The following is a 10,027-nucleotide window of genomic DNA, read 5'->3' on the forward strand; positions in this document are numbered from 1 at the left end:
TATAATGAGACTAAAGGGATGCAGGCAAAAAAAAATTGAGCACTAGCACTAACACAACTCCTACTAAAAACCCAACTTCTGAGGTTTGAGACAAAAAGACTGAACTGGAGTCTAATGCAGACGTGCTTTTACTCCTGAAAAGTTGATTTGACACCTAATCCTGATTTAGTCATTGTACTTCCTCTTTTGCATACTGTTCTTGATGAAAAGCCACAGGTTATGATGGTAAGAAGCTACTAAAAAACAATTTAAGGATATATTGCTGAAAATGGGATGGAAAAAAGAACTGTTATATTATTGTTTCAAACCTTAGTAAACCATTGCCCAAATTGTTCTAAATTCAAATTGGTCACTTATGACAAATAAGCAATACTTTGGACCAAGTTTTATTCTCTTTTCTAAAACTCTAACATTTGAGATTATAATTAGCTAAATAGAGTCTAACTCAAGACAAAATTACCTTCTGTTAGCCTTGACATTAGAGCAGTTGGAGGAAAGAGACTTCATGTTCTGCAGTTGTCAGAAGAGCACAAATCTCTTAAACCTGTGACTAGTTACCAGCTAGCACCTGTTAAAACAATCAGTCTTTTGTGAAGATCAGTTAAGTACAAGGTATTTTGATTCACTATCTCTAATTCTCATGGCAACCAAGCAAGAAGGTATTATTATCACCCTATTTTAGAAACCAGCAGATTATATGTGCCCCAAATCCAATAGCTAATAAATAACTACTGGAGTTAATTTATGAAGTCAAGTCTTTCATTTATTTATTTATTTATTTATTTATTTAGGCAAGGCAACCCTTGGTTGACCTCACAGATTGCAAGGACCTTGTCAGCTTACAATTCTTTTTTTTTTAATGCCTACAGCACCTGGTCTTCCTAGGTGGTCTCCCATCCAAGTACTAACCAAGCCCAACTCTGCTTAGCTTCCGAGATCAGATGGGATCGGGCTTGTTCAGGGTAGAATGGCCGTAGAAAGAAGTAAAGTCTTATTGGTTCTATAACCCATGTTCAATCTACTACTAACTTATAGTGTTCTAGCTTTAATTTATAGCATACTTTAATGAAATGAAACTTACCTGGAGCCTCGATATATAAAGCAGGTAAAATAGGAGTGGCTCTGAACTTGGAGGAGAAAGCCTGGAACCCTACTACTGAGATCCCTTTCTCATCTCCCAACCCTCTTGCAGCAGCCCCAGGTGCCTTAATGGAAATTTGGGGCTCTGTGAAAGCCCTGTGTTAGAAATTCTATTGTAGCAGCATCCTCCATCGCAATGTGAGTATTCTTATGCATATCAGAGATCACAAACCAGGATGCCTACAGGTACTCCCAGCACAGCCCCACTGTGCCTTTGAAGTAAATGGAAGTTTCTTGATCTCCTCCTGCCATCAGCTTTAAAGTTATAGGTCTCTATGGACTGATGTGGTTGATTTTTATTAAATTTTAATTTCTGAATTTAAATTCCAAATTCAGAATATTAAAGAATACTAATGAAAGGCAATGTAAACACAATAGACAAGAAAAAGAAAAAAAAGAAAGATCTCATTTAACAAACATGGTATAATACCTAGAAAGGTGACACTATATACATTTTTGTGTATTTTATAGCCATACATGGTATATAAGCTACATGTATTTCAAAATATAGTACATATGCACACAAATATAAAAAGTGAAATTAAACTCCCCTATGTTTCTCTAATGCATTAAATATGAAAATAGAAAAACTATCCTCTAAGGAATTCTCCCTTGGCAATAGTGCTCAGGGAAGAATGATATTATTTTAAATTCTTCTCTCATTAGAAGAGAAAAGAGTTTGCTTTTTCAGAGTTTGTGTGTATTTATACCAGAGCTTAACTGGCATTTTCATCATGGTGTTTATGAATCGTAATATAGTTCTACTGCAGTTTCTGACACACTCATTAATTTGTTCCCAGCGGCAGTTCATTACCAACATCACAAGCAAAACACATGCTCTCCCTGGGCACTGAGGGTCCACCGGAAATTAAGCAGACAGGGCTGCAGAGTATCTGAGAGCAGAGCCAGCTAGCTTCATCTCCTGCAGCAGGCTGGAGGCAGCACAAGGAGGAAGCAGGAATGAAAGGCATCCAAGCCTTTCTTGTGCCCCTGTGCCTTTGGAGTTTTGAGCTGATGCAGAGCAACGATTCTTTTAAAAAGATGGTATCTTGCTGTCTCAATAATGTACCTTCTCTGATTGCCTGTTTCGGATGGGTTAGAGCAACAGTTTCAGATTTTTAGTTCAGAGAAGACTTAAGACCTTTCCTTCTCTTAACTGTGGTTTGGCTCCCTGTGCTGACCCTTCCTGTCAACGGGAAGTTTTGAGCTCTGAATTAGACTCTGCCAAAATCTCTTTTGAGAGGTGTTAAGTAAGCCAACATACTCCAGAGAACAGAGCTGCTTGAACTTTGCTTTCCAGAAAGCCCTATTTTTAAAAGAACTGAGTGTTGAACAAGCTACATTGAAAAACAAAAACAAGGAATAATTGTCTATTAGTCCTTTATTGTTGTCAGCAGTCTCCCAAGTCACCACAGCATGACATTCAGTACTGGGCTGAGTGTCAGAAGCCGGGTCTCACTATGAGCAGAGCAGTGTGGACTCTGGGCCTCTCGGTAAATGCTTCGGAACTTCACTTCCCTTGTTCATACTCTATAGCTGTTTCTATCTCTTCCACATACTGGCAAGGTCATGAAAAGTGTGGATGAGGCAGGAAATGGGGAATGACTTGGAGAACACGCAGGACACTGTATGGTGAGGCATGAAGATCAGAAGGTTTGGGTTTAAATCGGAGCCATGCCACACTGGAGAAACCATGTTAACCCTGACCCAACAAAATCAGGAGTACAAGAAGATTCAGGGTCAGAAGACCACAGAAAGTCCTTCTGAGGAGTAAATGAATTATTAGATTAAGGTTAACTTTTGTTCAATTCTAAATAATAAATAATAAATATGAATTTTGTGATTAACTTAGAACAGCTGGAGGAGAGGTTGTCAGATGCATACACTACATAGCAGATGCATACGTTACATAGCAGTCGTTCTCCAGAGCTCACCCAGAAGTCTGACATGCAAAATTTCCAACTCTTCTTCATTAAGAAACTAGAAATATCTATAAAAGGCGCTCTTCCAAGGGCTCAGGCAAATCCAGATGTGTCATTCTTGACTCCGGTCTCTCACCTCACATCTGAGCCATCAGCAAATTTGGTCAGCTCCATCTTCAGAAGGTTCTGAAGTGGACCACTGCTTGCTGCCTCCACAGCTTCCACCTGGTCTAAGCCACCATAATCTCCCCCTGAATTTCTGAAAGAGCCTTTTAAAAAGCTTCCTGTTTCTACCTTGCTTCCTCCTATCCTCCTCACAGCAGCCAGAGGGATTCTTGTTGAAACATTGCAATCACATCAGCCTCCTGCTCAAAAACCTGGGGTGGCTTCAAGCACATGTGTATGTACTCTCCATTGCTTTACTGGCTTTATTGTTCTTTATATACTTATCATCATCTTCTATATATTCATTAATTTATTTTTCTATTGTCTGTACTCCACCCCAGACCCTGATTAAAATATAAACTTCATAAGAGCATAGAATTTGTCTGTTTGATTCACTACTCTATCCCCAGTGTCCAGAATAGTGCATGATACATATCAAGTGTTTAATAAATACTTATAGAAATGACAGCATGAGTGAATTAGTTCATATATTGGAAGTCATCAAAGGCCACTTGGATGAAACTATTAGAAAAATAATTAACTGACTTTGATGATGCAGAAGGTAGTCATTACCTCAGCTGTCAGATCTCATGGGACAGACAGCCACATTAACTTTGGTGTCATAATACAGGCCATATAGCCCTATGTTTGTGTGGCTAAATCTTCCAATGTCTTGTAAAAAGGCACCTCCTCCAGCATGAGTCACCCCTTAAAATTCATTATGAAGCAACCAGGCTAAGTGAATAATTTATATTCTGTGTTCTTCTCCATGCTGGTGCTAATGTGCTTTCTATATTCCATCCCTCATACTTCCTCAGCTGTCTCAGACAGCAATTTTAAGCCACACAGAATATGAATCTAACAGGTGAATTTCCATCCAGGGTATAATTCTCTCATTATTGATGTAAAGAAAAGTGTAAACAAAGTTACAATAAAGGCTTACTTTTGAGGCTGAGAACAGATGACAAAATAGCAGGAAAAGGTTAAAAACAAGTTATTTAGGAGATCTAAAAATACACATCTCTAACACATTTTCTTTAAAAGTTGCAAAATGTTCAATAGAATGTAGGTACCATAATTTATTCAATCCTTACATTGTTAATGCATTTTTCAGCTTACTTTCCATTTTTTTTCTCCACATAGCTGCAATAAACACTCTGCTATATATATATTATATTCTTGGGCTTTTATTTCTGTAGTCAAAATTCCCTAAAGTGATATTACTTAGACAATGGATATCAACATTTAAAAAATATTAAACAATATTTACGAATAATTTTCCTGAATGTGGTAGCAACTTACTCTCCCACCAGAAATGTGTGAGTGACCCCTTTTCTTCCTCTCACCTCCCGCCTCCTCAAAAAAAATCCTCACCACATTGGATTGCAAATTAGATGACTGCAAAACTGGTAAGTCATTTTTTAATGGTCATTTTCCTGCATGTGACTGAGCATATTTTTCTAAATTTATTGAGTTTTTCCAGTCCTTCTCTGGGTTGTCTATTCATACATTATAATTGGGGTTATTTATCTTTGGTTTTAATTTTATCGATTGAGTGAGTTCTTTGAACAGTAGGACCAGTAATTTTTTTGTGTAATTTTTGTTGTAATTATGTTAACAATCTACATAGTTTGTATAACAATCTATACATCTTTACTTTACTAATGGTATATTCAAAATACTATTTTTAAATATTTATATAAAGTCATGCACTACATAATGACTTTTCTGTCAACAACAGACCACATATAGGACTATGATTCCATAGGATTATAATGGACCTGAAAAATTCCTATCATGGAGTGACATAGTAGCCATTGTAATGTCTTAACACAGTGCATTACTCACGTGTTTGTGGTGATGCTGGAGTAAACAAACCTACTGTGCTGTATACACATATACTGTGTACAAAGTATAACACATGCAATTATGTATAGTACATAATACTTATAAGTGATAATAGAAGACTATGCTACTGATTTATGTATTTGCTATACTATGCTTTTTAATTGTTATTTTAAAGTGTACTCCTACTTATGAAAAGAAGTTTGCTGTAAAACCAGAGGCAGTATTACTCTGACAGCAGCCTCACACTTTGTGTGTATATCAACTCTCTTGATTGCATCATTTTACCTTGTGCTTAATTTAATCTTGTGTTTTATAAATTTAATGTAGCCTAAGTATACAGTGTTCATAAAGTCTACAGTAGTGTATAGTAGTGTTCGAGGCCTTTATATCCACTCACCACTTACTAACTCACCCAGAGCAACTTATTGTCCAGCAAACTCCATTCATGGTAAGTGCCCTATACAGGTGTACCATATTTTATCTTTTATATCACGTTTTTACTGTAGCTTTTCTATGTTTAGATACCTGTTATTTACCATTGTGTTACAATTTCCTACAGTGTTCAGTACCGTAACATGCTACACAAGTTTATAGCCTAGGAGCAACAAGCTATACCATACAGCCTAGGTGCATAGTAGGCTATACCGCTGAAGTTTGTGTAAGTGCACTCCACTTACCACAACACAGAAGGTATACAATGAATATTTGTTCAACTGTATTGAACAGAATTCTTCTCCCATTACCCATTAGAATACATTTGTCTTCATATCATTAATGGAGACTCACAGAGCCTCTGCCTTCCTTCATATGCCTGCAAAAATGCCATCCTAAAATAAACTAAAATTTAAATATAAGTTGAATTTAGATAACAGAATAAGTTCCCAAACCCTCATGATAGGATTAGATCTTTAACTTAAAAAAATAAATAAAACAAAATTTTTTTCATACTATATTCTATAACATCCAGAATAATGACTTGAAATGAGTTTGCTTCTTGAAAACCCTGAGTAATTTCAAAACAGGGTAATTTCAGTAGCTACAAAGAAACAGCTCTAATGAGTTCTGCTGGAAAATCTTCTTCTCACCAGGAAATGATTGAAGACAAGGAGATAACCTCTCATTAATTCCTTATTAACTATTTTAATCAGGATTACATCACTGTCTCGCTCATAGTGCAGATAATTGCCAGGAGGCTTTGGTGCTCAAATTCATTAAGCTGACAAGGTGGAAAGGTCTGGACAACCAGACAGGTCATTCCTGTGCCCCCAGTCCAGCACAGGAGTGGTATTTGGTAAAAAAGTGACACCCTCATTTCTCAGAGTGGCTATTTCCATTTCTAGTTTATTGCCATGCATCCCTCAAAAGCCCAGTACAAATGGCTTCTTTCAATGAGTTCTCAAATACCTATGCTGTGGCTGGGAGCATGAAAACCTTGTAAGGAGCACTGGCAGACAGACACTATCAGCTCCTGCATTGGGATGGAACCCTCATTCAGCACGTCCATGGAGTGCCCTAACCCCAGGGTAATGGAGGTCATCTTCAGGTCCATTACTCTGCACAGGGACTGTTCCACCTCCACTGCCCAGAATTTCAGAACTGTGTCTCTCAGCAGAGAGGAGCCCATTCTGCCCCAGTGAGAATAAGCAAGAAATAATAGAGTCCAGGGTGACTTGAGATTCTTATGTAGTAAACACTGCAGCTTTCCCTCTATCCACCTATCCCCAGTTTTTAGTCCATGATCTGTGGACAGGCCATGAACCTTCAAATTCAGGATGCCACATGCAACTCAGGATTGAGTGACCCAAGGCTATGGTGATTGGTTTGGGGATTGGTTCAGGTTTTGGTGCAGAACGAATGAGATACATACATTCTAGGAGGTCACAGTGGTGTAATAAAGTGGCCACACCCTAAGGAGCAGCTGTCAGGTTTTGAATCCCCACTCATCCATTTACTATATGTGTGGCCTAGGAACATTATTTAACCTGTTTCTCCCCAGTTTCTTTATTTCTAAAATTGGCATAATCTAAGTGTGTCTCATATGGAAGATGTAAAAATTATAAAAGTTACTACATGTAAAGCAAATTAAAAGCCACTTCAAGTATTTATTATTATCATCATTTTTTTCCCCTGAGACTTCTAGGAGAGAAATTCTCACCCTGTTCCATGAGACTTGAAATCCCCAAGATGTAAGGTCCGGAAGTGTCATCGTCAGCTTAAGTCGGTGAGGGAAAAAATTGTCTGAAAATAAAGCCAACAGGGAGTTTCATTATTTAAGAGAAGAGACATAGAATGAAAACTGATCTTGGTGGTATCATTTGAGGCAGGATCAAGCTGTGCTTAAAGCAAGCACTTTTGCATGACATTCTTTTTCTTTTTTTAAACCAATTTGATTTAGATTTTCTAGAAATTTCACCCCAATGAGTCTTAGCTGATTTTCTGTGGTGGAGCTCTGAATAGTTTTGGTCAGGCTATGTTATCTATGTGATTCAAGGAACAAAATCCTAGAGGGAAAAAGGCTGGAGTTTTTCTTTCACACTCACTCCTTGAACTGAAGTGCCTGAAAGTTGATGCAGAGGGGGTTTGGACTTTTGAATATAACACAGAGTTACCTTGATCTTCACTCCTTCAAGTCTGGAAGAACAATGTTTCACAGCATCTGAAACTTCTTCTGCATGAATTGGAAGATGGGCAGAGTATGCACTGATGAACTAAAAAGAAGCAACCTGCAAGGAATTGCAAAACTCTGGGTCTGAGAGCTCACTCACACTATGGCATAGTGTATGCCATAATGACCTGCAGGTGGCACATAGACACTCAGGTCATCTCAGAAGATGGGGAGAAGAAGAGGCAACCAGGTCACCTCTGGGCTAATTCAAGAAATACGGTGCCAATAGGACAGGTGTAAGTCTATATGCATTAATCTGCTCAGAAACCCAGAGGTCTGCTAAAATCCCAACGTCAGTCTGCAGAAATAAACCCTATTCCTCTCTTTCCGAAATATGAATGGTTCTATTCACAGCCCCTAAATTCATTTCAATGTCTCATTTTTCATTCCTTTGCTCATGTAGTTACTTTGACCAAAAGTGTATGTGTGTGCATGTGCACACACACAGACACACACACACATGCCACTTCTCTCTGGTTTCTGAATCTTCCAATCTTGGTAGATATATTTCTCCTTCTAATACTCTTAAATGACTACAACTCACAGGATTTTACTCTTTCTATAAAATCCTATCCGTTAAAATAACATTTCTTCAGCAACACATATGTTTTAAATCCTGTTTCTGCAGATACTGGGAGAATAGCAGTGGAAATACAAGGTTCTACCCAGTGTTGTGCTGGTGGTGTATGAAGGACTTTCTCCAATCATCCTGAAAGGAAGCCTCAATTTGTAGCATTTGCTTTTTTTTTCATAGTGTAAATACATCCACTATGGCCAATTTCAATCTACCAACATAATGCTGGTAAAAGATAGACAGTAATACATCATTATGTAGTATTTCTTGTCTATGTTTTCTTCTAGGAGTTTTATGGTTTCAGGTCTTACATTTAAGTGTTAACCCATTTTGAATTTATTCTTGTATATGATGTAAGAAGATGGTCTAGTTTCAGTTTTTTTTGCATGTATCTCTCCATTTTTCCTAACACTGTTTATTGAAGAAACTGTCTTTATCCCATTGTATATTCTTGCCATCTTTGTCACAAACTAATTGACCATATAGATGTGGGTTTACTTTGAGGCTATCCTGCTTCATTGATCTATATGTATGTTTTTATGCCAGTACCATGCTGTTTTGATTACTATAGCCTTGTAGTATATTGTTTGAGATCAGATAGTGTGATATTTCCAACTCTATTCTTCTTTCTCAAGATTGCTGTGACTATTTGATGTGTTTTAGGGTTCCATATACAATTTTAGGATTATTTGTTCTAGTAAGAAATAGGTGAAATTAATGTTAATTATATTTAACCCAACATTTCCAAAACATTATTATTTCTACATTATCATGATGTTTGGCCTTGACCATTTTTATCTATTACTTGAAAGAGAAATAAGTCTTTAGCTATTTTACAAATGATACTCTTTTTCTTTCACATTTTATTTAGAAAATGTCAAATTTACCAATTAAATCTATATTGATTTTATTCCACATTTTACCTTCATATTCTGAGAACTTTAGAGACATAATCTTCTACCCATATTGTACCAAATATCACAGTTTGTGGCAATACAACACTGTTGGAGGGAACACAAAGTCATTAGGCACTTTAAGTCCCATGGTGAAGTGAGGAATAATGGGCAGTTAAGTATCCCTCTCTTTCTGATCTTGGTATAATGTCCTCTCTCTGGGGTATCATTGGAACATGGGTCATACACAGGAGCCTGAATCTTGCTTTTACGGTATATGACAATAAATGCTTAACTTAAACAGCCTCTTCATTCTCTTCTTTATAAAAATACAGTGTCTTGGCACACATCTTTCTATTGAATTGCTGTCAGGTAAGGCTTTGTCCAAGGTCAACGTAACAATCCTCTCTGCCAGGTACCACAATGGCTTTAAAACATTCGGAGGATTTATGCCAGATTCCAACCGCTAAAGATAGAACTGATAATCGTAGTATTTTGCAGAGGCATTAACATTTCTGTCTGTGCAGATTTTAATGCCCTATTAACTATTCTGAGAAATCATTTACCCACTGGGAAAAAGTACCAAGTTGAGTACTTTTTTAGGGATTCCTCACTGCCCACCACAGGCAATGTCATAGAAATCTCTATTGCTTTCTGCATGGAGAAATAATTAATTGCGGTGGCACATTGCTTTGACTCCTAATAAATATGAATGCACAAACATAGTAGCACAAAAAGAAAAAAAATATGCTTCTATGTGAGAACCCTCTGTGAAGGTCCCTGTGATTAACTTTCTTGGAACACCGTGAATTATTTTCTG

General features: G+C 37.3%; 1 non-coding gene across 1 annotated transcript; it reads right to left on the reverse strand.

Moving 5' to 3' along the window:
* Positions 1 to 860: 860 nt before the first annotated feature.
* LOC111746978 lies at positions 861 to 979 on the reverse strand. Its single transcript, XR_002783340.1, has one exon. It is a non-coding gene; the product is annotated as a 5S ribosomal RNA (ribosomal RNA).
* Positions 980 to 10,027: the final 9,048 nt, after the last annotated feature.

This window comes from Pteropus vampyrus, unplaced genomic scaffold (assembly GCF_000151845.1).
Source record: "Pteropus vampyrus isolate Shadow unplaced genomic scaffold, Pvam_2.0 Scaffold7, whole genome shotgun sequence".
Lineage (NCBI taxonomy): Eukaryota > Metazoa > Chordata > Mammalia > Chiroptera > Pteropodidae > Pteropus > Pteropus vampyrus.